Genomic DNA, 24,037 nt, shown 5'->3' on the forward strand with positions numbered 1-24,037 from the left:
CATAGACCTGGGAGAGTTTGTCATTAAATGTATAACAAAGGATGACAAGGAATCTGCTTTTACTGCAGGAGCCAGACTGGGTAACCTGCATGTTTGGTTACTTAGGTGTGTCTCTTTTTTTACTCTCTGATGGGTGTGTTCTTTATAGCGTTCCAATTCTTCTTACAGAGGTGTATGGCTCCATAGCTCAGTGGTTAGAGCACTGGTCTTGTAAACCAGGGGTCGTGAGTTCAATTCTCACTGGGGCCTTGATTTTGACTCCACCCTCTAAGACATTCATCTGAAACTTTACACAGGGTGGGACTTACCATTTCTCTCGCTCTATACAGCAGAAAGTTCAAAATGTGACAACAAACTGACCATATTGCCCTGCACAAATAATTATCTGCTGTACTACTACTACTGTAAGAGACATTGCCAAACAAACTGAGGATACGATTCCACGTTTACCGATTCTGTCCTGGGCCGCCAATCATGACTAAAAAAGAGCTGAAACTAGAGACAGGAGTAGCAGAAGTCATGAAAACCAGTGATGCATGTTGAAGGAATAATATCATTAACTTAAACTTTTGCTTATATTAACTGTAACTCAGGAAAAACTTTTCAATTGTTGCGAGTTGCGTATATATTTTTGTCCAGTATAGTAAAGAATGGCTAATTCTGAGAAAGTATTAAAACTTCTTAGGGCTAGGGGGCAGTATCCTGAATTTCTGCCTGACTGACTTGCCCATAGTAAACTTCCTGTTACTCAGGCCCAGAAGCTAGGAAATGCATATAATTGGTAGAATTTGATAGAAAACACTTTGAAGTTTCTAAACTGTTAAAATAATGTCTGTGAGTATAACAGAATTGATATGGCAGGCGAAAACCCAGAGGAAAATCCATCCAGAAATCCTATGTTTTTGGAAGTAACAGGCCTTTCCAATGCAAGTCTATGGGCCTACATATAACAATTCCTCCCAGATTGCAGTACCTATGGATTCCACTAGATGTCAACAGTCTTTATACAGAGTTTCAGGCTTGTTTCTTGAAAAACGAACAAGTAATAGTTGTTTTTTTCCAAGGGAGCTCAACAGGAAAGTAGGCTTTTGGTGCGCCTGAATGAGGGCGTGCTCTTTGTTATTTTCCTTTCCTATTGAACACCGTTCTTTCCGTCTGAAATATTATCGTTTATTTACATACCTGCGGGTACCTGTGGATTGAATAGAAACATTGTTTGACTTGTTTGGACGAAGTTTACCGGTAGCATTTTGGATTCCTTTGTATGCATGTTGAAGGAGTGGATTACTGAAATCAATGGCGCCAACTCAATTGACTTTTTTGGACATAAAGAAGGACTTTATCGAACAAATCAAACATTCGTTGCGTAGCTGGGACCCTTGCGATTGCAAGCAGAGGAAGATCTTCAAAGGTAAGTGATTTATTTAATCGCTATTTGCCATTTTGTAAAGCCTGTATTGGTTGAAAAAAATATTTGGATGTGGGGAGCTGTCCTCAGATAATCACATGGTATGCTTTCGCCGTAAAGCCTTTTTGAAATCTGACAACGCAGTTGGATTAACAAGACGTTAAGCTTTTAAATGATATAAGACACTTGTATGTTCATGAATGTTTAATATTGTGATGTTGACATTTGAATTTGGCGCTCTCCAATTTCACCGGATGTTGTCGGAAGAGGGTATTACTGTCCTGCCTGAGGGTCACATAGACCTGGGAGAGTTTGTCATTAAATGTATAACAAAGGATGACAAGGAATCTGCTTTTACTGCAGGAGCCAGACTGGGTAACCTGCATGTTTGGTTACTTAGGTGTGTCTCTTTTTTTACTCTCTGATGGGTGTGTTCTTTATAGCGTTCCAATTCTTCTTACAGAGGTGTATGGCTCCATAGCTCAGTGGTTAGAGCACTGGTCTTGTAAACCAGGGGTCGTGAGCTCAATTCTCACTGGGGCCTTGATTTTGACTCCACCCTCTAAGACATTCATCTGAAACTTTACACAGGGTGGGACTTACCATTTCTCTCGCTCTATACAGCAGAAAGTTCAAAATGTGACAACAAACTGACCATATTGCCCTGCACAAATAATTATCTGCTGTACTACTACTACTGTAAGAGACATTGCCAAACAAACTGAGGATACGATTCCACGTTTGCCGATTCTGTCCTGGGCCGCCAATCATGACTAAAAAAGAGCTGAAACTAGAGACAGGAGTAGCAGAAGTCATGAAAACCAGTGATGCATGTTGAAGGAATAATATCATTAACTTAAACTTTTGCTTATATTAACTGTAACTCAGGAAAAACTTTTCAATTGTTGCGAGTTGCGTATATATTTTTGTCCAGTATAGTAAAGAATGGCTAATTCTGAGAAAGTATTAAAACCTCTTAGGGCTAGGGGGCAGTATCCTGAATTTCTGCCTGACTGACTTGCCCATAGTAAACTTCCTGTTACTCAGGCCCAGAAGCTAGGAAATGCATATAATTGGTAGAATTTGATAGAAAACACTTTGAAGTTTCTAAACTGTTAAAATAATGTCTGTGAGTATAACAGAATTGATATGGCAGGCGAAAACCCAGAGGAAAATCCATCCAGAAATCCTATGTTTTTGGAAGTAACAGGCCTTTCCAATGCAAGTCTATGGGCCTACATATAACAATTCCTCCCAGATTGCAGTACCTATGGATTCCACTAGATGTCAACAGTCTTTATACAGAGTTTCAGGCTTGTTTCTTGAAAAACGAACAAGTAATAGTCGTTTTTTTCCTGGGGAGCTCAACAGGAAAGTAGGCTTTTGGTGCGCCTGAATGAGGGCGTGCTCTTTGATATTTTCCTTTCCTATTGAACACCGTTCTTTCCGTCTGAAATATTATCGTTTATTTACATACCTGCGGGTACCTGTGGATTGAATAGAAACATTGTTTGACTTGTTTGGACGAAGTTTACCGGTAGCATTTTGGATTCCTTTGTATGCATGTTGAAGGAGTGGATTACTGAAATCAATGGCGCCAACTCAATTGACTTTTTTGGACATAAAGAAGGACTTTATCGAACAAATCAAACATTCGTTGCGTAGCTGGGACCCTTGCGATTGCAAGCAGAGGAAGATCTTCAAAGGTAAGTGATTTATTTAATCGCTATTTGCCATTTTGTAAAGCCTGTATTGGTTGAAAAAAATATTTGGATGTGGGGAGCTGTCCTCAGATAATCACATGGTATGCTTTCGCCGTAAAGCCTTTTTGAAATCTGACAACGCAGTTGGATTAACAAGACGTTAAGCTTTTAAATGATATAAGACACTTGTATGTTCATGAATGTTTAATATTGTGATGTTGACATTTGAATTTGGCGCTCTCCAATTTCACCGGATGTTGTCGGAAGAGGGTATTACTGTCCTGCCTGAGGGTCACATAGACCTGGGAGAGTTTGTCATTAAATGTATAACAAAGGATGACAAGGAATCTGCTTTTACTGCAGGAGCCAGACTGGGTAACCTGCATGTTTGGTTACTTAGGTGTGTCTCTTTTTTTACTCTCTGATGGGTGTGTTCTTTATAGCGTTCCAATTCTTCTTACAGAGGTGTATGGCTCCATAGCTCAGTGGTTAGAGCACTGGTCTTGTAAACCAGGGGTCGTGAGTTCAATTCTCACTGGGGCCTTGATTTTGACTCCACCCTCTAAGACATTCATCTGAAACTTTACACAGGGTGGGACTTACCATTTCTCTCGCTCTATACAGCAGAAAGTTCAAAATGTGACAACAAACTGACCATATTGCCCTGCACAAATAATTATCTGCTGTACTACTACTACTGTAAGAGACATTGCCAAACAAACTGAGGATACGATTCCACGTTTACCGATTCTGTCCTGGGCCGCCAATCATGACTAAAAAAGAGCTGAAACTAGAGACAGGAGTAGCAGAAGTCATGAAAACCAGTGATGCATGTTGAAGGAATAATATCATTAACTTAAACTTTTGCTTATATTAACTGTAACTCAGGAAAAACTTTTCAATTGTTGCGAGTTGCGTATATATTTTTGTCCAGTATAGTAAAGAATGGCTAATTCTGAGAAAGTATTAAAACCTCTTAGGGCTAGGGGGCAGTATCAGTGGTTAGAGCACTGGTCTTGTAAACCAGGGGTCGTGAGTTCAATTCTCACTGGGGCCTTGATTTTGACTCCACCCTCTAAGACATTCATCTGAAACTTTACACAGGGTGGGACTTACCATTTCTCTCGCTCTATACAGCAGAAAGTTCAAAATGTGACAACAAACTGACCATATTGCCCTGCACAAATAATTATCTGCTGTACTACTACTACTGTAAGAGACATTGCCAAACAAACTGAGGATACGATTCCACGTTTGCCGATTCTGTCCTGGGCCGCCAATCATGACTAAAAAAGAGCTGAAACTAGAGACAGGAGTAGCAGAAGTCATGAAAACCAGTGATGCATGTTGAAGGAATAATATCATTAACTTAAACTTTTGCTTATATTAACTGTAACTCAGGAAAAACTTTTCAATTGTTGCGAGTTGCGTATATATTTTTGTCCAGTATAGTAAAGAATGGCTAATTCTGAGAAAGTATTAAAACCTCTTAGGGCTAGGGGGCAGTATCAGTGGTTAGAGCACTGGTCTTGTAAACCAGGGGTCGTGAGTTCAATTCTCACTGGGGCCTTGATTTTGACTCCACCCTCTAAGACATTCATCTGAAACTTTACACAGGGTGGGACTTACCATTTCTCTCGCTCTATACAGCAGAAAGTTCAAAATGTGACAACAAACTGACCATATTGCCCTGCACAAATAATTATCTGCTGTACTACTACTACTGTAAGAGACATTGCCAAACAAACTGAGGATACGATTCCACGTTTGCCGATTCTGTCCTGGGCCGCCAATCATGACTAAAAAAGAGCTGAAACTAGAGACAGGAGTAGCAGAAGTCATGAAAACCAGTGATGCATGTTGAAGGAATAATATCATTAACTTAAACTTTTGCTTATATTAACTGTAACTCAGGAAAAACTTTTCAATTGTTGCGAGTTGCGTATATATTTTTGTCCAGTATAGTAAAGAATGGCTAATTCTGAGAAAGTATTAAAACTTCTTAGGGCTAGGGGGCAGTATCCTGAATTTCTGCCTGACTGACTTGCCCATAGTAAACTTCCTGTTACTCAGGCCCAGAAGCTAGGAAATGCATATAATTGGTAGAATTTGATAGAAAACACTTTGAAGTTTCTAAACTGTTAAAATAATGTCTGTGAGTATAACAGAATTGATATGGCAGGCGAAAACCCAGAGGAAAATCCATCCAGAAATCCTATGTTTTTGGAAGTAACAGGCCTTTCCAATGCAAGTCTATGGGCCTACATATAACAATTCCTCCCAGATTGCAGTACCTATGGATTCCACTAGATGTCAACAGTCTTTATACAGAGTTTCAGGCTTGTTTCTTGAAAAACGAACAAGTAATAGTCGTTTTTTTCCAAGGGAGCTCAACAGGAAAGTAGGCTTTTGGTGCGCCTGAATGAGGGCGTGCTCTTTGTTATTTTCCTTTCCTATTGAACACCGTTCTTTCCGTCTGAAATATTATCGTTTATTTACATACCTGCGGGTACCTGTGGATTGAATAGAAACATTGTTTGACTTGTTTGGACGAAGTTTACCGGTAGCATTTTGGATTCCTTTGTATGCATGTTGAAGGAGTGGATTACTGAAATCAATGGCGCCAACTCAATTGACTTTTTTGGACATAAAGAAGGACTTTATCGAACAAATCAAACATTCGTTGCGTAGCTGGGACCCTTGCGATTGCAAGCAGAGGAAGATCTTCAAAGGTAAGTGATTTATTTAATCGCTATTTGCCATTTTGTAAAGCCTGTATTGGTTGAAAAAAATATTTGGATGTGGGGAGCTGTCCTCAGATAATCACATGGTATGCTTTCGCCGTAAAGCCTTTTTGAAATCTGACAACGCAGTTGGATTAACAAGACGTTAAGCTTTTAAATGATATAAGACACTTGTATGTTCATGAATGTTTAATATTGTGATGTTGACATTTGAATTTGGCGCTCTCCAATTTCACCGGATGTTGTCGGAAGAGGGTATTACTGTCCTGCCTGAGGGTCACATAGACCTGGGAGAGTTTGTCATTAAATGTATAACAAAGGATGACAAGGAATCTGCTTTTACTGCAGGAGCCAGACTGGGTAACCTGCATGTTTGGTTACTTAGGTGTGTCTCTTTTTTTACTCTCTGATGGGTGTGTTCTTTATAGCGTTCCAATTCTTCTTACAGAGGTGTATGGCTCCATAGCTCAGTGGTTAGAGCACTAGTCTTGTAAACCAGGGGTCGTGAGTTCAATTCTCACTGGGGCCTTGATTTTGACTCCACCCTCTAAGACATTCATCTGAAACTTTACACAGGGTGGGACTTACCATTTCTCTCGCTCTATACAGCAGAAAGTTCAAAATGTGACAACAAACTGACCATATTGCCCTGCACAAATAATTATCTGCTGTACTACTACTACTGTAAGAGACATTGCCAAACAAACTGAGGATACGATTCCACGTTTGCCGATTCTGTCCTGGGCCGCCAATCATGACTAAAAAAGAGCTGAAACTAGAGACAGGAGTAGCAGAAGTCATGAAAACCAGTGATGCATGTTGAAGGAATAATATCATTAACTTAAACTTTTGCTTATATTAACTGTAACTCAGGAAAAACTTTTCAATTGTTGCGAGTTGCGTATATATTTTTGTCCAGTATAGTAAAGAATGGCTAATTCTGAGAAAGTATTAAAACCTCTTAGGGCTAGGGGGCAGTATCCTGAATTTCTGCCTGACTGACTTGCCCATAGTAAACTTCCTGTTACTCAGGCCCAGAAGCTAGGAAATGCATATAATTGGTAGAATTTGATAGAAAACACTTTGAAGTTTCTAAACTGTTAAAATAATGTCTGTGAGTATAACAGAATTGATATGGCAGGCGAAAACCCAGAGGAAAATCCATCCAGAAATCCTATGTTTTTGGAAGTAACAGGCCTTTCCAATGCAAGTCTATGGGCCTACATATAACAATTCCTCCCAGATTGCAGTACCTATGGATTCCACTAGATGTCAACAGTCTTTATACAGAGTTTCAGGCTTGTTTCTTGAAAAACGAACAAGTAATAGTCGTTTTTTTCCAAGGGAGCTCAACAGGAAAGTAGGCTTTTGGTGCGCCTGAATGAGGGCGTGCTCTTTGTTATTTTCCTTTCCTATTGAACACCGTTCTTTCCGTCTGAAATATTATCGTTTATTTACATACCTGCGGGTACCTGTGGATTGAATAGAAACATTGTTTGACTTGTTTGGACGAAGTTTACCGGTAGCATTTTGGGTTCCTTTGTATGCATGTTGAAGGAGTGGATTACTGAAATCAATGGCGCCAACTCAATTGACTTTTTTGGACATAAAGAAGGACTTTATCGAACAAATCAAACATTCGTTGCGTAGCTGGGACCCTTGCGATTGCAAGCAGAGGAAGATCTTCAAAGGTAAGTGATTTATTTAATCGCTATTTGCCATTTTGTAAAGCCTGTATTGGTTGAAAAAAATATTTGGATGTGGGGAGCTGTCCTCAGATAATCACATGGTATGCTTTCGCCGTAAAGCCTTTTTGAAATCTGACAACGCAGTTGGATTAACAAGACGTTAAGCTTTTAAATGATATAAGACACTTGTATGTTCATGAATGTTTAATATTGTGATGTTGACATTTGAATTTGGCGCTCTCCAATTTCACCGGATGTTGTCGGAAGAGGGTATTACTGTCCTGCCTGAGGGTCACATAGACCTGGGAAAGTTTGTCATTAAATGTATAACAAAGGATGACAAGGAATCTGCTTTTACTGCAGGAGCCAGACTGGGTAACCTGCATGTTTGGTTACTTAGGTGTGTCTCTTTTTTTACTCTCTGATGGGTGTGTTCTTTATAGCGGTCCAATTCTTCTTACAGAGGTGTATGGCTCCATAGCTCAGTGGTTAGAGCACTAGTCTTGTAAACCAGGGGTCGTGAGTTCAATTCTCACTGGGGCCTTGATTTTGACTCCACCCTCTAAGACATTCATCTGAAACTTTACACAGGGTGGGACTTACCATTTCTCTCGCTCTATACAGCAGAAAGTTCAAAATGTGACAACAAACTGACCATATTGCCCTGCACAAATAATTATCTGCTGTACTACTACTACTGTAAGAGACATTGCCAAACAAACTGAGGATACGATTCCACGTTTGCCGATTCTGTCCTGGGCCGCCAATCATGACTAAAAAAGAGCTGAAACTAGAGACAGGAGTAGCAGAAGTCATGGAAACCAGTGATGCATGTTGAAGGAATAATATCATTAACTTAAACTTTTGCTTATATTAACTGTAACTCAGGAAAAACTTTTCAATTGTTGCGAGTTGCGTATATATTTTTGTCCAGTATAGTAAAGAATGGCTAATTCTGAGAAAGTATTAAAACCTCTTAGGGCTAGGGGGCAGTATCCTGAATTTCTGCCTGACTGACTTGCCCATAGTAAACTTCCTGTTACTCAGGCCCAGAAGCTAGGAAATGCATATAATTGGTAGAATTTGATAGAAAACACTTTGAAGTTTCTAAACTGTTAAAATAATGTCTGTGAGTATAACAGAATTGATATGGCAGGCGAAAACCCAGAGGAAAATCCATCCAGAAATCCTATGTTTTTGGAAGTAACAGGCCTTTCCAATGCAAGTCTATGGGCCTACATATAACAATTCCTCCCAGATTGCAGTACCTATGGATTCCACTAGATGTCAACAGTCTTTATACAGAGTTTCAGGCTTGTTTCTTGAAAAACGAACAAGTAATAGTCGTTTTTTTCCAAGGGAGCTCAACAGGAAAGTAGGCTTTTGGTGCGCCTGAATGAGGGCGTGCTCTTTGTTATTTTCCTTTCCTATTGAACACCGTTCTTTCCGTCTGAAATATTATCGTTTATTTACATACCTGCGGGTACCTGTGGATTGAATAGAAACATTGTTTGACTTGTTTGGACGAAGTTTACCGGTAGCATTTTGGATTCCTTTGTATGCATGTTGAAGGAGTGGATTACTGAAATCAATGGCGCCAACTCAATTGACTTTTTTGGACATAAAGAAGGACTTTATCGAACAAATCAAACATTCGTTGCGTAGCTGGGACCCTTGCGATTGCAAGCAGAGGAAGATCTTCAAAGGTAAGTGATTTATTTAATCGCTATTTGCCATTTTGTAAAGCCTGTATTGGTTGAAAAAAATATTTGGATGTGGGGAGCTGTCCTCAGATAATCACATGGTATGCTTTCGCCGTAAAGCCTTTTTGAAATCTGACAACGCAGTTGGATTAACAAGACGTTAAGCTTTTAAATGATATAAGACACTTGTATGTTCATGAATGTTTAATATTGTGATGTTGACATTTGAATTTGGCGCTCTCCAATTTCACCGGATGTTGTCGGAAGAGGGTATTACTGTCCTGCCTGAGGGTCACATAGACCTGGGAGAGTTTGTCATTAAATGTATAACAAAGGATGACAAGGAATCTGCTTTTACTGCAGGAGCCAGACTGGGTAACCTGCATGTTTGGTTACTTAGGTGTGTCTCTTTTTTTACTCTCTGATGGGTGTGTTCTTTATAGCGTTCCAATTCTTCTTACAGAGGTGTATGGCTCCATAGCTCAGTGGTTAGAGCACTAGTCTTGTAAACCAGGGGTCGTGAGTTCAATTCTCACTGGGGCCTTGATTTTGACTCCACCCTCTAAGACATTCATCTGAAACTTTACACAGGGTGGGACTTACCATTTCTCTCGCTCTATACAGCAGAAAGTTCAAAATGTGACAACAAACTGACCATATTGCCCTGCACAAATAATTATCTGCTGTACTACTACTACTGTAAGAGACATTGCCAAACAAACTGAGGATACGATTCCACGTTTGCCGATTCTGTCCTGGGCCGCCAATCATGACTAAAAAAGAGCTGAAACTAGAGACAGGAGTAGCAGAAGTCATGAAAACCAGTGATGCATGTTGAAGGAATAATATCATTAACTTAAACTTTTGCTTATATTAACTGTAACTCAGGAAAAACTTTTCAATTGTTGCGAGTTGCGTATATATTTTTGTCCAGTATAGTAAAGAATGGCTAATTCTGAGAAAGTATTAAAACCTCTTAGGGCTAGGGGGCAGTATCCTGAATTTCTGCCTGACTGACTTGCCCATAGTAAACTTCCTGTTACTCAGGCCCAGAAGCTAGGAAATGCATATAATTGGTAGAATTTGATAGAAAACACTTTGAAGTTTCTAAACTGTTAAAATAATGTCTGTGAGTATAACAGAATTGATATGGCAGGCGAAAACCCAGAGGAAAATCCATCCAGAAATCCTATGTTTTTGGAAGTAACAGGCCTTTCCAATGCAAGTCTATGGGCCTACATATAACAATTCCTCCCAGATTGCAGTACCTATGGATTCCACTAGATGTCAACAGTCTTTATACAGAGTTTCAGGCTTGTTTCTTGAAAAACGAACAAGTAATAGTCGTTTTTTTCCAAGGGAGCTCAACAGGAAAGTAGGCTTTTGGTGCGCCTGAATGAGGGCGTGCTCTTTGTTATTTTCCTTTCCTATTGAACACCGTTCTTTCCGTCTGAAATATTATCGTTTATTTACATACCTGCGGGTACCTGTGGATTGAATAGAAACATTGTTTGACTTGTTTGGACGAAGTTTACCGGTAGCATTTTGGGTTCCTTTGTATGCATGTTGAAGGAGTGGATTACTGAAATCAATGGCGCCAACTCAATTGACTTTTTTGGACATAAAGAAGGACTTTATCGAACAAATCAAACATTCGTTGCGTAGCTGGGACCCTTGCGATTGCAAGCAGAGGAAGATCTTCAAAGGTAAGTGATTTATTTAATCGCTATTTGCCATTTTGTAAAGCCTGTATTGGTTGAAAAAAATATTTGGATGTGGGGAGCTGTCCTCAGATAATCACATGGTATGCTTTCGCCGTAAAGCCTTTTTGAAATCTGACAACGCAGTTGGATTAACAAGACGTTAAGCTTTTAAATGATATAAGACACTTGTATGTTCATGAATGTTTAATATTGTGATGTTGACATTTGAATTTGGCGCTCTCCAATTTCACCGGATGTTGTCGGAAGAGGGTATTACTGTCCTGCCTGAGGGTCACATAGACCTGGGAAAGTTTGTCATTAAATGTATAACAAAGGATGACAAGGAATCTGCTTTTACTGCAGGAGCCAGACTGGGTAACCTGCATGTTTGGTTACTTAGGTGTGTCTCTTTTTTTACTCTCTGATGGGTGTGTTCTTTATAGCGGTCCAATTCTTCTTACAGAGGTGTATGGCTCCATAGCTCAGTGGTTAGAGCACTAGTCTTGTAAACCAGGGGTCGTGAGTTCAATTCTCACTGGGGCCTTGATTTTGACTCCACCCTCTAAGACATTCATCTGAAACTTTACACAGGGTGGGACTTACCATTTCTCTCGCTCTATACAGCAGAAAGTTCAAAATGTGACAACAAACTGACCATATTGCCCTGCACAAATAATTATCTGCTGTACTACTACTACTGTAAGAGACATTGCCAAACAAACTGAGGATACGATTCCACGTTTGCCGATTCTGTCCTGGGCCGCCAATCATGACTAAAAAAGAGCTGAAACTAGAGACAGGAGTAGCAGAAGTCATGAAAACCAGTGATGCATGTTGAAGGAATAATATCATTAACTTAAACTTTTGCTTATATTAACTGTAACTCAGGAAAAACTTTTCAATTGTTGCGAGTTGCGTATATATTTTTGTCCAGTATAGTAAAGAATGGCTAATTCTGAGAAAGTATTAAAACCTCTTAGGGCTAGGGGGCAGTATCAGTGGTTAGAGCACTGGTCTTGTAAACCAGGGGTCGTGAGTTCAATTCTCACTGGGGCCTTGATTTTGACTCCACCCTCTAAGACATTCATCTGAAACTTTACACAGGGTGGGACTTACCATTTCTCTCGCTCTATACAGCAGAAAGTTCAAAATGTGACAACAAACTGACCATATTGCCCTGCACAAATAATTATCTGCTGTACTACTACTACTGTAAGAGACATTGCCAAACAAACTGAGGATACGATTCCACGTTTGCCGATTCTGTCCTGGGCCGCCAATCATGACTAAAAAAGAGCTGAAACTAGAGACAGGAGTAGCAGAAGTCATGAAAACCAGTGATGCATGTTGAAGGAATAATATCATTAACTTAAACTTTTGCTTATATTAACTGTAACTCAGGAAAAACTTTTCAATTGTTGCGAGTTGCGTATATATTTTTGTCCAGTATAGTAAAGAATGGCTAATTCTGAGAAAGTATTAAAACTTCTTAGGGCTAGGGGGCAGTATCCTGAATTTCTGCCTGACTGACTTGCCCATAGTAAACTTCCTGTTACTCAGGCCCAGAAGCTAGGAAATGCATATAATTGGTAGAATTTGATAGAAAACACTTTGAAGTTTCTAAACTGTTAAAATAATGTCTGTGAGTATAACAGAATTGATATGGCAGGCGAAAACCCAGAGGAAAATCCATCCAGAAATCCTATGTTTTTGGAAGTAACAGGCCTTTCCAATGCAAGTCTATGGGCCTACATATAACAATTCCTCCCAGATTGCAGTACCTATGGATTCCACTAGATGTCAACAGTCTTTATACAGAGTTTCAGGCTTGTTTCTTGAAAAACGAACAAGTAATAGTCGTTTTTTTCCAAGGGAGCTCAACAGGAAAGTAGGCTTTTGGTGCGCCTGAATGAGGGCGTGCTCTTTGTTATTTTCCTTTCCTATTGAACACCGTTCTTTCCGTCTGAAATATTATCGTTTATTTACATACCTGCGGGTACCTGTGGATTGAATAGAAACATTGTTTGACTTGTTTGGACGAAGTTTACCGGTAGCATTTTGGATTCCTTTGTATGCATGTTGAAGGAGTGGATTACTGAAATCAATGGCGCCAACTCAATTGACTTTTTTGGACATAAAGAAGGACTTTATCGAACAAATCAAACATTCGTTGCGTAGCTGGGACCCTTGCGATTGCAAGCAGAGGAAGATCTTCAAAGGTAAGTGATTTATTTAATCGCTATTTGGCATTTTGTAAAGCCTGTATTGGTTGAAAAAAATATTTGGATGTGGGGAGCTGTCCTCAGATAATCACATGGTATGCTTTCGCCGTAAAGCCTTTTTGAAATCTGACAACGCAGTTGGATTAACAAGACGTTAAGCTTTTAAATGATATAAGACACTTGTATGTTCATGAATGTTTAATATTGTGATGTTGACATTTGAATCTGATGGGTGTGTTCTTTATAGCGTTCCAATTCTTCTTACAGAGGTGTATGGCTCCATAGCTCAGTGGTTAGAGCACTACTCTTGTAAACCAGGGGTCGTGAGTTCAATTCTCACTGGGGCCTTGATTTTGACTCCACCCTCTAAGACATTCATCTGAAACTTTACACAGGGTGGGACTTACCATTTCTCTCGCTCTATACAGCAGAAAGTTCAAAATGTGACAACAAACTGACCATATTGCCCTGCACAAATAATTATCTGCTGTACTACTACTACTGTAAGAGACATTGCCAAACAAACTGAGGATACGATTCCACGTTTGCCGATTCTGTCCTGGGCCGCCAATCATGACTAAAAAAGAGCTGAAACTAGAGACAGGAGTAGCAGAAGTCATGAAAACCAGTGATGCATGTTGAAGGAATAATATCATTAACTTAAACTTTTGCTTATATTAACTGTAACTCAGGAAAAACTTTTCAATTGTTGCGAGTTGCGTATATATTTTTGTGCAGTATAGTAAAGAATGGCTAATTCTGAGAAAGTATTAAAACCTCTTAGGGCTAGGGGGCAGTATCAGTGGTTAGAGCACTGGTCTTGTAAACCAGGGGTCGTGAGTTCAATTCTCACTGGGGCCTTGATTTTGACTCCACCCTCTAAGACATTCATCTGAAACTTTACACAGGGTGGGACTTACCATTTCTCTCGCTCTATACAGCAGAAAGTTCAAAATGTGACAACAAACTGACCATATTGCCCTGCACAAATAATTATCTGCTGTACTACTACTATTGTAAGAGACATTGCCAAACAAACTGAGGATACGATTCCACGTTTGCCGATTCTGTCCTGGGCCGCCAATCATGACTAAAAAAGAGCTGAAACTAGAGACAGGAGTAGCAGAAGTCATGGAAACCAGTGATGCATGTTGAAGGAATAATATCATTAACTTAAACTTTTGCTTATATTAACTGTAATTCAGGAAAAACTTTTCAATTGTTGCGAGTTGCGTATATATTTTTGTCCAGTATAGTAAAGAATGGCTAATTCTGAGAAAGTATTAAAACTTCTTAGGGCTAGGGGGCAGTATCCTGAATTTCTGCCTGACTGACTTGCCCATAGTAAACTTCCTGTTACTCAGGCCCAGAAGCTAGGAAATGCATATAATTGGTAGAATTTGATAGAAAACACTGTGAAGTTTCTAAACTGTTAAAATAATGTCTGTGAGTATAACAGAATTGATATGGCAGGCGAAAACCCAGAGGAAAATCCATCCAGAAATCCTATGTTTTTGGAAGTAACAGGCCTTTCCAATGCAAGTCTATGGGCCTACATATAACAATTCCTCCCAGATTGCAGTACCTATGGATTCCACTAGATGTCAACAGTCTTTATACAGAGTTTCAGGCTTGTTTCTTGAAAAACGAACAAGTAATAGTCGTTTTTTTCCAAGGGAGCTCAACAGGAAAGTAGGCTTTTGGTGCGCCTGAATGAGGGCGTGCTCTTTGTTATTTTCCTTTCCTATTGAACACCGTTCTTTCCGTCTGAAATATTATCGTTTATTTACATACCTGCGGGTACCTGTGGATTGAATAGAAACATTGTTTGACTTGTTTGGACGAAGTTTACCGGTAGCATTTTGGATTCCTTTGTATGCATGTTGAAGGAGTGGATTACTGAAATCAATGGCGCCAACTCAATTGACTTTTTTGGACATAAAGAAGGACTTTATCGAACAAATCAAACATTCGTTGCGTAGCTGGGACCCTTGCGATTGCAAGCAGAGGAAGATCTTCAAAGGTAAGTGATTTATTTAATCGCTATTTGCCATTTTGTAAAGCCTGTATTGGTTGAAAAAAATATTTGGATGTGGGGAGCTGTCCTCAGATAATCACATGGTATGCTTTCGCCGTAAAGCCTTTTTGAAATCTGACAACGCAGTTGGATTAACAAGACGTTAAGCTTTTAAATGATATAAGACACTTGTATGTTCATGAATGTTTAATATTGTGATGTTGACATTTGAATTTGGCGCTCTCCAATTTCACCGGATGTTGTCGGAAGAGGGTATTACTGTCCTGCCTGAGGGTCACATAGACCTGGGAGAGTTTGTCATTAAATGTATAACAAAGGATGACAAGGAATCTGCTTTTACTGCAGGAGCCAGACTGGGTAACCTGCATGTTTGGTTATTTAGGTGTGTCTCTTTTTTTACTCTCTGATGGGTGTGTTCTTTATAGCGTTCCAATTCTTCTTACAGAGGTGTATGGCTCCATAGCTCAGTGGTTAGAGCACTAGTCTTGTAAACCAGGGGTCGTGAGTTCAATTCTCACTGGGGCCTTGATTTTGACTCCACCCTCTAAGACATTCATCTGAAACTTTACACAGGGTGGGACTTACCATTTCTCTCGCTCTATACAGCAGAAAGTTCAAAATGTGACAACAAACTGACCATATTGCCCTGCACAAATAATTATCTGCTGTACTACTACTACTGTAAGAGACATTGCCAAACAAACTGAGGATACGATTCCACGTTTGCCGATTCTGTCCTGGGCCGCCAATCATGACTAAAAAAGAGCTGAAACTAGAGACAGGAGTAGCAGAAGTCATGAAAACCAGTGATGCATGTTGAAGGAATAATATCATTAACTTAAACTTTTGCTTATATTAACTGTAACTCAGGAAAAACTTTTCAATTGTTGCGAGTTGCGTATATATTTTTGTCCAGTATAGTAAAGAATGGCTAATTCTGAGAAAGTATTAAAACCTCTTAGGGCTAGGGGGCAGTATCCTGAATTTCTGCCTGACTGACTTGCCCATAGTAAACTTCCTGTTACTCAGGCCCAGAAGCTAGGAAATGCATATAATTGGTAGAATTTGATAGAAAACACTTTGAAGTTTCTAAACTGTTAAAATAATGTCTGTGAGTATAACAGAATTGATATGGCAGGCGAAAACCCAGAGGAAAATCCATCCAGAAATCCTATGTTTTTGGAAGTAACAGGCCTTTCCAATGCAAGTCTATGGGCCTACATATAACAATTCCTCCCAGATTGCAGTACCTATGGATTCCACTAGATGTCAACAGTCTTTATACAGAGTTTCAGGCTTGTTTCTTGAAAAACGAACAAGTAATAGTCGTTTTTTTCCAAGGGAGCTCAAAAGGAATGTAGGCTTTTGGTGCGCCTGAATGAGGGCGTGCTCTTTGTTATTTTCCTTTCCTATTGAACACCGTTCTTTCCGTCTGAAATATTATCGTTTATTTACATACCTGCGGGTACCTGTGGATTGAATAGAAACATTGTTTGACTTGTTTGGACGAAGTTTACCGGTAGCATTTTGGATTCCTTTGTATGCATGTTGAAGGAGTGGATTACTGAAATCAATGGCGCCAACTCAATTGACTTTTTTGGACATAAAGAAGGACTTTATCGAACAAATCAAACATTCGTTGCGTAGCTGGGACCCTTGCGATTGCAAGCAGAGGAAGATCTTCAAAGGTAAGTGATTTATTTAATCGCTATTTGCCATTTTGTAAAGCCTGTATTGGTTGAAAAAAAATATTTGGATGTGGGGAGCTGTCCTCAGATAATCACATGGTATGCTTTCGCCGTAAAGCCTTTTTGAAATCTGACAACGCAGTTGGATTAACAAGACGTTAAGCTTTTAAATGATATAAGACACTTGTATGTTCATGAATGTTTAATATTGTGATGTTGACATTTGAATTTGGAGCTCTCCAGTTTCACCGGATGTTGTCGGAAGAGGGTATTACTGTCCTGCCTGAGGGTCACATAGACCTGGGAGAGTTTGTCATTAAATGTATAACAAAGGATGACAAGGAATCTGCTTTTACTGCAGGAGCCAGACTGGGTAACCTGCATGTTTGGTTACTTAGGTGTGTCTCTTTTTTTACTCTCTGATGGGTGTGTTCTTTATAGCGTTCCAATTCTTCTTACAGAGGTGTATGGCTCCATAGCTCAGTGGTTAGAGCACTGGTCTTGTAAACCAGGGGTCGTGAGTTCAATTCTCACTGGGGCCTTGATTTTGACTCCACCCTCTAAGACATTCATCTGAAACTTTACACAGGGTGGGACTTACCATTTCTCTCGCTCTATACAGCAGAAAGTTCAAAATGTGACAACAAACTGACCATATTGCCCTGCACAAATAATTATCTGCTGTACTACTACTATTGTAAGAGACATTGCCAAACAAACTGAGGATACGATTCCACGTTTGCCGATTCTGTCCTGGGCCGCCAATCATGACTAAAAAAGAGCTGAAACTAGAGACAGGAGTAGCAGAAGTCATGAAAACCAGTGATGCATGTTGAAGGAATAATATCATTAACTTAAACTTTTGCTTATATTAACTGTAACTCAGGAAAAACTTTTCAATTGTTGCGAGTTGCGTATATATTTTTGTCCAGTATAGTAAAGAATGGCTAATTCTGAGAAAGTATTAAAACTTCTTAGGGCTAGGGGGCAGTATCCTGAATTTCTGCCTGACTGACTTGCCCATAGTAAACTTCCTGTTACTCAGGCCCAGAAGCTAGGAAATGCATATAATTGGTAGAATTTGATAGAAAACACTTTGAAGTTTCTAAACTGTTAAAATAATGTCTGTGAGTATAACAGAATTGATATGGCAGGCGAAAACCCAGAGGAAAATCCATCCAGAAATCCTATGTTTTTGGAAGTAACAGGCCTTTCCAATGCAAGTCTATGGGCCTACATATAACAATTCCTCCCAGATTGCAGTACCTATGGATTCCACTAGATGTCAACAGTCTTTATACAGAGTTTCAGGCTTGTTTCTTGAAAAACGAACAAGTAATAGTCGTTTTTTTCCAAGGGAGCTCAACAGGAAAGTAGGCTTTTGGTGCGCCTGAATGAGGGCGTGCTCTTTGTTATTTTCCTTTCCTATTGAACACCGTTCTTTCCGTCTGAAATATTATCGTTTATTTACATACCTGCGGGTACCTGTGGATTGAATAGAAACATTGTTTGACTTGTTTGGACGAAGTTTACCGGTAGCATTTTGGATTCCTTTGTATGCATGTTGAAGGAGTGGATTACTGAAATCAATGGCGCCAACTCAATTGACTTTTTTGGACATAAAGAAGGACTTTATCGAACAAATCAAACATTCGTTGCGTAGCTGGGACCCTTGCGATTGCAAGCAGAGGAAGATCTTCAAAGGTAAGTGATTTATTTAATCGCTATTTGCCATTTTGTAAAGCCTGTATTGGTTGAAAAAAATATTTGGATGTGGGGAGCTGTCCTCAGATAATCACATGGTATGCTTTCGCCGTAAAGCCTTTTTGAAATCTGACAACGCAGTTGGATTAACAAGACGTTAAGCTTTTAAATGATATAAGACACTTTTATGTTCATGAATGTTTAATATTGTGATGTTGACATTTGAATTTGGCGCTCTCCAATTTCACCGGATGTTGTCGGAAGAGGGTATTACTGTCCTGCCTGAGGGTCACATAGACCTGGGAGAGTTTGTCATTAAATGTATAACAAAGGATGACAAGGAATCTGCTTTTACTGCAGGAGCCAGACTGGGTAACCTGCATGTTTGGTTACTTAGGTGTGTCTCTTTTTTTACTCTCTGATGGGTGTATTCTTTATAGCGTTCCAATTCTTCTTACAGAGGTGTATGGCTCCATAGCTCAGTGGTTAGAGCACTAGTCTTGTAAACCAGGGGTCGTGAGTTCAATTCTCACTGGGGCCTTGATTTTGACTCCACCCTCTAAGACATTCATCTGAAACTTTACACAGGGTGGGACTTACCATTTCTCTCGCTCTATACAGCAGAAAGTTCAAAATGTGACAACAAACTGACCATATTGCCCTGCACAAATAATTATCTGCTGTACTACTACTGTAAGAGACATTGCCAAACAAACTGAGGATACGATTCCACGTTTGCCGATTCTGTCCTGGGCCGCCAATCATGACTAAAAAAGAGCTGAAACTAGAGACAGGAGTAGCAGAAGTCATGAAAACCAGTGATGCATGTTGAAGGAATAATATCATTAACTTAAACTTTTGCTTATATTAACTGTAACTCAGGAAAAACTTTTCAATTGTTGCGAGTTGCGTATATATTTTTGTCCAGTATAGTAAAGAATGGCTAATTCTGAGAAAGTATTAAAACCTCTTAGGGCTAGGGGGCAGTATCCTGAATTTCTGCCTGACTGACTTGCCCATAGTAAACTTCCTGTTACTCAGGCCCAGAAGCTAGGAAATGCATATAATTGGTAGAATTTGATAGAAAACACTTTGAAGTTTCTAAACTGTTAAAATAATGTCTGTGAGTATAACAGAATTGATATGGCAGGCGAAAACCCAGAGGAAAATCCATCCAGAAATCCTATGTTTTTGGAAGTAACAGGCCTTTCCAATGCAAGTCTATGGGCCTACATATAACAATTCCTCCCAGATTGCAGTACCTATGGATTCCACTAGATGTCAACAGTCTTTATACAGAGTTTCAGGCTTGTTTCTTGAAAAACGAACAAGTAATAGTCGTTTTTTTCCAAGGGAGCTCAACAGGAAAGTAGGCTTTTGGTGCGCCTGAATGAGGGCGTGCTCTTTGTTATTTTCCTTTCCTATTGAACACCGTTCTTTCCGTCTGAAATATTATCGTTTATTTACATACCTGCGGGTACCTGTGGATTGAATAGAAACATTGTTTGACTTGTTTGGACGAAGTTTACCGGTAGCATTTTGGATTCCTTTGTATGCATGTTGAAGGAGTGGATTACTGAAATCAATGGCGCCAACTCAATTGACTTTTTTGGACATAAAGAAGGACTTTATCGAACAAATCAAACATTCGTTGCGTAGCTGGGACCCTTGCGATTGCAAGCAGAGGAAGATCTTCAAAGGTAAGTGATTTATTTAATCGCTATTTGCCATTTTGTAAAGCCTGTATTGGTTGAAAAAAATATTTGGATGTGGGGAGCTGTCCTCAGATAATCACATGGTATGCTTTCGCCGTAAAGCCTTTTTGAAATCTGACAACGCAGTTGGATTAACAAGACGTTAAGCTTTTAAATGATATAAGACACTTGTATGTTCATGAATGTTTAATATTGTGATGTTGACATTTGAATTTGGCGCTCTCCAATTTCACCGGATGTTGTCGGAAGAGGGTATTACTGTCCTGCCTGAGGGTCACATAGACCTGGGAGAGTTTGTCATTAAATGTATAACAAAGGATGACAAGGAATCTGCTTTTACTGCAGGAGCCAGACTGGGTAACCTGCATGTTTGGTTACTTAGGTGTGTCTCTTTTTTTACTCTCTGATGGGTGTGTTCTTTATAGCGTTCCAATTCTTCTTACAGAGGTGTATGGCTCCATAGCTCAGTGGTTAGAGCACTAGTCTTGTAAACCAGGGGTCGTGAGTTCAATTCTCACTGGGGCCTTGATTTTGACTCCACCCTCTAAGACATTCATCTGAAACTTTACACAGGGTGGGACTTACCATTTCTCTCGCTCTATACAGCAGAAAGTTCAAAATGTGACAACAAACTGACCATATTGCCCTGCACAAATAATTATCTGCTGTACTACTACTACTGTAAGAGACATTGCCAAACAAACTGAGGATACGATTCCACGTTTGCCGATTCTGTCCTGGGCCGCCAATCATGACTAAAAAAGAGCTGAAACTAGAGACAGGAGTAGCAGAAGTCATGAAAACCAGTGATGCATGTTGAAGGAATAATATCATTAACTTAAACTTTTGCTTATATTAACTGTAACTCAGGAAAAACTTTTCAATTGTTGCGAGTTGCGTATATATTTTTGTCCAGTATAGTAAAGAATGGCTAATTCTGAGAAAGTATTAAAACCTCTTAGGGCTAGGGGGCAGTATCCTGAATTTCTGCCTGACTGACTTGCCCATAGTAAACTTCCTGTTACTCAGGCCCAGAAGCTAGGAAATGCATATAATTGGTAGAATTTGATAGAAAACACTTTGAAGTTTCTAAACTGTTAAAATAATGTCTGTGAGTATAACAGAATTGATATGGCAGGCGAAAACCCAGAGGAAAATCCATCCAGAAATCCTATGTTTTTGGAAGTAACAGGCCTTTCCAATGCAAGTCTATGGGCCTACATATAACAATTCCTCCCAGATTGCAGTACCTATGGATTCCACTAGATGTCAACAGTCTTTATACAGAGTTTCAGGCTTGTTTCTTGAAAAACGAACAAGTAATAGTCGTTTTTTTCCAAGGGAGCTCAACAGGAAAGTAGGCTTTTGGTGCGCCTGAATGAGGGCGTGCTCTTTGTTATTTTCCTTTCCTATTGAACACCGTTCTTTCCGTCTGAAATATTATCGTTTATTTACATACCTGCGGGTACCTGTGGATTGAATAGAAACATTGTTTGACTTGTTTGGACGAAGTTTACCGGTAGCATTTTGGATTCCTTTGTATGCATGTTGAAGGAGTGGATTACTGAAATCAATGGCGCCAACTCAATTGACTTTTTTGGACATAAAGAAGGACTTTATCGAACAAATCAAACATTCGTTGCGTAGCTGGGACCCTTGCGATTGCAAGCAGAGGAAGATCTTCAAAGGTAAGTGATTTATTTAATCGCTATTTGCCATTTTGTAAAGCCTGTATTGGTTGAAAAAAATATTTGGATGTGGGGAGCTGTCCTCAGATAATCACATGGTATGCTTTCGCCGTAAAGCCTTTTTGAAATCTGACAACGCAGTTGGATTAACAAGACGTTAAGCTTTTAAATGATATAAGACACTTGTATGTTCATGAATGTTTAATATTGTGATGTTGACATTTGAATTTGGCGCTCTCCAATTTCACCGGATGTTGTCGGAAGAGGGTATTACTGTCCTGCCTGAGGGTCACATAGACCTGGGAGAGTTTGTCATTAAATATATAACAAAGGATGACAAGGAATCTGCTTTTACTGCAGGAGCCAGACTGGGTAACCTGCATGTTTGGTTACTTAGGTGTGTCTCTTTTTTTACTCTCTGATGGGTGTGTTCTTTATAGCGTTCCAATTCTTCTTAAAGAGGTGTATGGCTCCATAGCTCAGTGGTTAGAGCACTAGTCTTGTAAACCAGCGGTCGTGAGTTCAATTCTCACTGGGGCCTTGATTTTGACTCCACCCTCTAAGACATTCATCTGAAACTTTACACAGGGTGGGACTTACCATTTCTCTCGCTCTATACAGCAGAAAGTTCAAAATGTGACAACAAACTGACCATATTGCCCTGCACAAATAATTATCTGCTGTACTACTACTACTGTAAGAGACATTGCCAAACAAACTGAGGATACGATTCCACGTTTGCCGATTCTGTCCTGGGCCGCCAATCATGACTAAAAAAGAGCTGAAACTAGAGACAGGAGTAGCAGAAGTCATGAAAACCAGTGATGCATGTTGAAGGAATAATATCATTAACTTAAACTTTTGCTTATATTAACTGTAACTCAGGAAAAACTTTTCAATTGTTGCGAGTTGCGTATATATTTTTGTCCAGTATAGTAAAGAATGGCTAATTCTGAGAAAGTATTAAAACCTCTTAGGGCTAGGGGGCAGTATCCTGAATTTCTGCCTGACTGACTTGCCCATAGTAAACTTCCTGTTACTCAGGCCCAGAAGCTAGGAAATGCATATAATTGGTAGAATTTGATAGAAAACACTTTGAAGTTTCTAAACTGTTAAAATAATGTCTGTGAGTATAACAGAATTGATATGGCAGGCGAAAACCCAGAGGAAAATCCATCCAGAAATCCTATGTTTTTGGAAGTAACAGGCCTTTCCAATGCAAGTCTATGGGCCTACATATAACAATTCCTCCCAGATTGCAGTACCTATGGATTCCACTAGATGTCAACAGTCTTTATACAGAGTTTCAGGCTTGTTTCTTGAAAAACGAACAAGTAATAGTCGTTTTTTTCCAAGGGAGCTCAACAGGAAAGTAGGCTTTTGGTGCGCCTGAATGAGGGCGTGCTCTTTGTTATTTTCCTTTCCTATTGAACACCGTTCTTTCCGTCTGAAATATTATCGTTTATTTACATACCTGCGGGTACCTGTGGATTGAATAGAAACATTGTTTGACTTGTTTGGACGAAGTTTACCGGTAGCATTTTGGATTCCTTTGTATGCATGTTGAAGGAGTGGATTACTGAAATCAATGGCGCCAACTCAATTGACTTTTTTGGACATAAAGAAGGACTTTATCGAACAAATCAAACATTCGTTGCGTAGCTGGGACCCTTGCGATTGCAAGCAGAGGAAGATCTTCAAAGGTAAGTGATTTATTTAATCGCTATTTGCCATTTTGTAAAGCCTGTATTGGTTGAAAAAAATATTTGGATGTGGGGAGCTGTCCTCAGATAATCACATGGTATGCTTTCGCCGTAAAGCCTTTTTGAAATCTGACAACGCAGTTGGATTAACAAGACGTTAAGCTTTTAAATGATATAAGACACTTGTATGTTCATGAATGTTTAATATTGTGATGTTGACATTTGAATTTGGCGCTCTCCAATTTCACCGGATGTTGTCGGAAGAGGGTATTACTGTCCTGCCTGAGGGTCACATAGACCTGGGAGAGTTTGTCATTAAATGTATAACAA

The 24,037-nt window shown here is 39.5% G+C and overlaps 13 non-coding genes across 13 annotated transcripts; all 13 read left to right on the top strand.

Moving 5' to 3' along the window:
* The first annotated feature begins 176 nt into the window (after positions 1-176).
* trnat-ugu (transfer RNA threonine (anticodon UGU)) lies at positions 177-249 on the top strand. The gene has a single exon. It is a non-coding gene; the product is annotated as a tRNA-Thr (tRNA).
* A 1,630-nt stretch (positions 250-1,879) lies between these two features.
* trnat-ugu (transfer RNA threonine (anticodon UGU)) lies at positions 1,880-1,952 on the top strand. Its single transcript has one exon. It is a non-coding gene; the product is annotated as a tRNA-Thr (tRNA).
* A 1,630-nt stretch (positions 1,953-3,582) lies between these two features.
* On the top strand, positions 3,583-3,655 carry trnat-ugu (transfer RNA threonine (anticodon UGU)). Its single transcript has one exon. It is a non-coding gene; the product is annotated as a tRNA-Thr (tRNA).
* A 2,656-nt stretch (positions 3,656-6,311) lies between these two features.
* On the top strand, positions 6,312-6,384 carry trnat-ugu (transfer RNA threonine (anticodon UGU)). The gene has a single exon. It is a non-coding gene; the product is annotated as a tRNA-Thr (tRNA).
* A 1,630-nt stretch (positions 6,385-8,014) lies between these two features.
* trnat-ugu (transfer RNA threonine (anticodon UGU)) lies at positions 8,015-8,087 on the top strand. Its single transcript has one exon. It is a non-coding gene; the product is annotated as a tRNA-Thr (tRNA).
* A 1,630-nt stretch (positions 8,088-9,717) lies between these two features.
* trnat-ugu (transfer RNA threonine (anticodon UGU)) lies at positions 9,718-9,790 on the top strand. Its single transcript has one exon. It is a non-coding gene; the product is annotated as a tRNA-Thr (tRNA).
* Positions 9,791-11,420: 1,630 nt separating this feature from the next.
* Positions 11,421-11,493, top strand: trnat-ugu (transfer RNA threonine (anticodon UGU)). The gene has a single exon. It is a non-coding gene; the product is annotated as a tRNA-Thr (tRNA).
* Positions 11,494-13,446: 1,953 nt separating this feature from the next.
* trnat-ugu (transfer RNA threonine (anticodon UGU)) lies at positions 13,447-13,519 on the top strand. Its single transcript has one exon. It is a non-coding gene; the product is annotated as a tRNA-Thr (tRNA).
* Positions 13,520-15,662: 2,143 nt separating this feature from the next.
* Positions 15,663-15,735, top strand: trnat-ugu (transfer RNA threonine (anticodon UGU)). The gene has a single exon. It is a non-coding gene; the product is annotated as a tRNA-Thr (tRNA).
* A 1,631-nt stretch (positions 15,736-17,366) lies between these two features.
* Positions 17,367-17,439, top strand: trnat-ugu (transfer RNA threonine (anticodon UGU)). Its single transcript has one exon. It is a non-coding gene; the product is annotated as a tRNA-Thr (tRNA).
* A 1,630-nt stretch (positions 17,440-19,069) lies between these two features.
* Positions 19,070-19,142, top strand: trnat-ugu (transfer RNA threonine (anticodon UGU)). The gene has a single exon. It is a non-coding gene; the product is annotated as a tRNA-Thr (tRNA).
* Positions 19,143-20,769: 1,627 nt separating this feature from the next.
* Positions 20,770-20,842, top strand: trnat-ugu (transfer RNA threonine (anticodon UGU)). Its single transcript has one exon. It is a non-coding gene; the product is annotated as a tRNA-Thr (tRNA).
* A 1,630-nt stretch (positions 20,843-22,472) lies between these two features.
* On the top strand, positions 22,473-22,545 carry trnat-ugu (transfer RNA threonine (anticodon UGU)). The gene has a single exon. It is a non-coding gene; the product is annotated as a tRNA-Thr (tRNA).
* Positions 22,546-24,037: the final 1,492 nt, after the last annotated feature.

The sequence above is a fragment of the Salmo salar genome, chromosome 05 (assembly GCF_965601325.2).
Source record: "Salmo salar chromosome 05, fSalSal1, whole genome shotgun sequence".
NCBI classification, from domain to species: Eukaryota; Metazoa; Chordata; class Actinopteri; order Salmoniformes; family Salmonidae; genus Salmo; species Salmo salar.